We start from the raw sequence: 5,707 nt of genomic DNA on the forward strand, positions 1-5,707 counted from the left end.
GATAAAGTATTAAGAATAATGAACATGATATTTTATACTTGAAAGCTATTGAAAGTAGACCTTAAGCATTGAATCACACACACACACAGACACACACACACACACACACACACACACAGAGTTAACTATGTTAACTATATAAGGTGATGCAGTTAATTATCTTGGTCCAAGGTATATGTATATCAAATCACCATGTGGTACACTTTAAATATATATAATTACATTTGTCAATTATTCCTCAATAAAGTTAAAAAATAATAATGATAATCATAAAAATTTTTAATGGGTACACAATATAAAAAGTAAATTCTGGCATCAATAACAAAGTTTGGGGTGGAAGAAGTAAAAGTGTAGTTTTTATATGAGATTGAAATTGAGTTATTAGCAGCTTTAAATAGATTGTTATAACTAGAAGAAGAAATTTTATGCAAGCCTCATGGTAACTACAAAGAAAAAATCTATAGTAGATACAAAAAATGATAAAGAGAAAAGAATGAAAGTATATCACTACAAAAAGAGGATCAAATTACAAAGAAAGAGAAGAACTCAAAACAGACAGAAAATAGTTAACAAAATTGCAAAAGTAAGTCCTTACCTATCAATAATTACTTAAAATGCAAATGGATTAAATGCTCCAATTGAAAGATACAAGTGGCTGAATAGGTTAAAAAAAAAAACAGATGCAAATATATGCTGCTGACATGACACTCACTTTAGCTTAAAGGGCACACGTAGGCTGAAAGTGAAGAGATGGAAAAGGTATTCCAAATAAATAGTAATCAAAAGAGAGCAGGGGTGGCTATACATATATCGGACAAAATAGTCTTTCAGTAGAAAACTGTAAAAAGAGGCAAAGAAGGTCATTATGTAACGAGAAAAGAGACAGTGCACCAGAGAGAGAAATACATTCATAAGCATCCAATACCAGAGCACATAAATATATAAAGCAAACATTGACAGATCTGAAGGGAGTAACACAGCAATACAATTAAAGTAGAAGGCTTCGATGACAGATCATCCATACAGAAATAAATAAGGAAGTAGACTTGAACAACACTATAGGCCAAATGAATCTACAAAGATGTAATATTACATTTAAAGCAGTAGAACATGCATTCTTCTCAAGCACATATGGAACATTATCCACAATTATACGTTAGGCAACAAAATTTGCCTTAACAAATTAAAGAGGACTCAAATCATACCAAGCATTTTTTTTTCAATCACGGTGGTATGAAAGTAGAAATCAAAAACAAAAGGAAAATAGGAAAACTCAAAAATACATGGAAATTAAACAATGCACTCTTGAAAATCAATGAATTAAAGAAGAAATTAAAAGGGAAATTAGAAAACACGTCAATATAAATAAAAGCAAAAACACAACACACCAAAACTTATGGGATATAACAAAAGCAGTATTCAGAGGGAAGTTTATAGTGATAAATGCCTACATTAAAAAAGAAGAAAGATCTCTAAAAACAACCTAATTTTACACTTAAAGGAATAAAGCATAAGAACAAACTAAGCCAAAATTAGCAGAGGAAGGAAATAATAAGAGTAGAGAAGAAATATGTGAAATAGAGAATGGAAAACAAGATACAAATCAACAAAACCAAGAGTTGTTTTCTTGAAAATATAAAATCAATAGCCCTTAGCTAGACTAAGCAAGAGAGAAAAGAGACAATTAAAATAAATAAATAGAATCATAAATGAAAGAGGAGACATTACAACTGATACCAGAGAAATACAAATGGTCATAAGAAACTAGTATCAAAAATTATGTGCCAATGAAGTACACAACCTAGAAGAAATATATACATTTCCAAAAACATAAAACCCACCAAGACTGAATCAAGAAGAAATAGAAAGTCTGAATAGGCCAATAGCAAATAAGGAGACTGCAACAGCAATCAAAAACTTCCCAACAAAGAAGAGCCCAGGGCCAGATAGCTTCACTGGCAAATTATACCAAATATTTAAAGAATTAATACCCATCCTTCTTAAACTCATCCAAATAATAGAATAAGAAGGAACACTTTCAAATTCATTTTGAAGTCTAGCATTACCCTGATTCCAAAGCCAAACAAAGAGAATACAAGAAAAAAAGTACAGGCCAATATCCCTGATGAACTTGGATGTAAATATCCCCAAGAAAATATTAGCAAACTGAATTCAACAGTACTCTAAAAGGATTATACACCATGGTCAAGTGGGATTTATTCTTGGAGTGCACAGATAGTCCAACATACACAAATTAATCAATGTGATATACCACATTAACAGAATGAAGGATAAAAACCACATAATAATCTCAATAGATGCAGAAAAAAACATTTAACAAAATTCAATATCCATTTATAATAAAAATCTCAAGTGTTGAGGCAGCATACCTCAACATAATAAAGACCATATATGATAAACCCATAGCTAACAGCACACTCAATAGTGAAAAACTGAAAGCTATCCTCTAAGATCAAGAGCAAGACAAGGATGCCCACTCTTGCCACTACTCTACACAGTATTAGAAGTCCTAGCTAGGGCAGTTAGGCAAGAAAAAGAAATAAAAGGCATCTAAACTGTAATGGAAGAATTTAAACTGTCTCTATTGGCAGATAACACAATTTTATACATAGAAAACTCTACACCAAAAAGAAACTGTTAGAACTAATAAATAATTCAGTAAAGTTGCAGGATATAAGGCCAATATAGAAAAATATTGCATTTCTATAAACTAACAGCAAACTAGATGAAAAAGAAATTAAGAAAACAATCTCATTTACAATAGCACCAAAAAGAATAAAATACCTAGGAATAAATTTAACCAAGATGAAAGATTTTTAGGCTGAAAACTAGGACTTTGCTGAAAGAAACTGAAGAAGACACACATAAATGGAAAGGTATCCTATCTTCATGGATTGGAGGAATCAATATTTTTAAAATGTCCATGCTAACCAAAGTGATCTACAGATTCAGTGCAACCCCTTTCAAAATATCAATGGCATTTTTCACAGAAACAGAACAATCCTAAGATCAGTGTGGAACCAGAAAATACCCTAAGTAGCTGAAGTAATTTTGAGCAAGAACAAAGCTGGATACATCACACTTCCTCACTTCAGAAAAGATCACAAAGCTACAATAATTAAAATAGTAAGGTCCTGGCAGAGAAAAGAGACACACTGGACAAAACAGAGAGCCCAGAAATAAACTTATGCATGCACAATCAACTAAGCTCTGACAAGACTGCCAAGAGTACACAAGGGGGAAAGGATAGTCTCTTCAATAAATGGCACTGGTAAAACTAGATATCCACATGAAAAACAATGAAATTGGAAACTTATCTTACACTATACACAAAAATTAAAATTGATTAAAGGCTTAATTGTAAGACCTGAAACTATAATTCTACTAGAAGAAAACACCATGGAATGCTGGTTGCTATTGGTCTTGGCAATGTTTTCTTGAATGTGACATCAAAATCACAGGAAATAACAACAAAAATACACTGAGACTACATCAAACTAAAAAGTTCTGTACAGAAAAGGAAACAATCAACAAAATGAAAAGGCAACCTAAGAAATGGGAGAAAATATCTGCAAACCACAGATCTGTTAAAGGGTTAATTTCCAACATAAAGAGGAAGTCTTACAACTCATTAGCAAATCATCATCACCATTTGATTTTAAAATGGGCAAAGGATCTGAATAGACATTTTTCCAAAAGAAGACATACAAATGGCCATTAGGTACGTGAAAAGGTGTTCAACATCACTACTTACCAGTGAAATGCAAATCAAAATCACAAACAGATATCACCTCACATCAATTAAGATGCCTATTATCAAAAAAAATACCCAATTATTGGTGAAGATGTGGAGAAAGAGGGAACCCTGATATGCTGTTGGTAGGAATGTAAATTAGTAGTCACTTAGGGAAACAGTATTAAAGCTCCTCAAAAAATTAAAAATAGAACTACCATATAATACAGCAATTATCTGGGTATATTTCCAAAGGAATTGAAATCTAGATCTTGAAGAGATATCTGCACTCCCATATTCATAGCAACATTACTCACAGTAGCCAAGACATGGTAGCAATCTGAGAGTCCACTGACAGATCAATGGATAAATAAAATGTCATTAAATACATAGAATAGAATATTATTCAGCCTTAAAAAATGAAATCCTGCCATTTGCAACATGAATAAACCTGGAGGACTATATGCTAAGTGAAATAAGCTAGGCACAGAAGGAAAAATACTACATGATACCTTCATATGAGGAATCTAAAATATACAAACTCATAGAAACAGAGAGTAGCATGGGGTTGCCAGTGACTGGGAGGAAGGGGAAACAGGGAGTTATTAGTCAAAGGGTACAAAGTTATATCACATTAATAAATTCTAAAGATATACTGTACAGCATAGTGACTATAGTTAATCAGGCTGTACTGTATACTTAAAATTTGGTTGAGGGTAGATCTTAAGTGTCATTATCATAAACCAAAAAATTACAATAATAATAAAGAGGGTAGGAGGAATTACAGCTTTTTCTTTATCAATCACACCTCAATAAAGTGCTTTCAAAATTATTTTAAAACTTCTGTTTTTACTGTGGCAAAAATATCACCATTATTGGTTTACTTCTTCAATCTCTATTTCAAAATTTAAAATACACAGCCCTGGGAACATAATAGGTTTGTTTCTATATATTAACACTATTATGTGGAGGAAATTAATTGGCTCCTGCCTAACCCTGAGAGTGTTAATTTCTGAATCAAACAAAGGGTACCAAGTATAATAAATAATTCATAACTGTTGCTCAGAATGTGATAGTGAAAAACATGAATGAATGAATGAGTGAATGAAAGACACTGCTTTTGGAACACAAGCCAATCTATGTAACCAGACACAGGCTTCTAAATGGTTTCTATTAACTTGAATTCTTTTACTTTAATGATGGGCACTTAGCATTATAGGGGAAGTATAAAGTTAGAGGGGCCAAAGATAACCATCACCCATTTTCTACACGTGTCCTGATTTTCTTTTGTGTTCTGCTCCTTTGCTCAATTAGATACGCTCTGTGGTGGGTTAAGGGAGGTGTTTTGTTAGGGCTTTTTTGCAAAGCTTTACTAAACAAACCTGGAAATCCACTGTATTATCACATTAAATTAGACTGTAGTAAAAATTACCTCAGATTTATATACAAATCATAATGATTTTCATTGTGTAATCAAATGACAAGATTTTTAACAGTACTCCACATGAGTGAGGACTAGCTGTATACATCACACAGTAACTGAGATAACTGTACGGGGTTTCCGGTTTCAGATCACAAGGAAGAGCAATAAAGGACAAAGCTTACTACCTCATGTCCACGGTACCCTATAGCAGTCATATTTGCCCCAGAAGCATGGGTAACATGGTGAGGCTGCCCACAGGACAGCACAAAAAGAATTATGCTATCACAGTTTCAAGCTGAAATACTATCTCAGATGATAAGGAAGTACTACTGTGTTTCAAAAGGTTACAAATCTCAACCGTTAAAACACAAATCTAATGTTAGATATAACTGAATTATTGTTGATCATCTCAAGTGTGTCAGTGGGATTGGGGTTATGTAGGAGAATATCCTTATTCATAGGAGAAGAAACTTTAAGTATTCAGAAAAGTGTTCTGGTGTCACAACTTACTTTCTAGTGATTCAGCAGAA

This window comes from Camelus ferus, chromosome 12 (genome assembly GCF_009834535.1).
Source record: "Camelus ferus isolate YT-003-E chromosome 12, BCGSAC_Cfer_1.0, whole genome shotgun sequence".
Lineage (NCBI taxonomy): Eukaryota > Metazoa > Chordata > Mammalia > Artiodactyla > Camelidae > Camelus > Camelus ferus.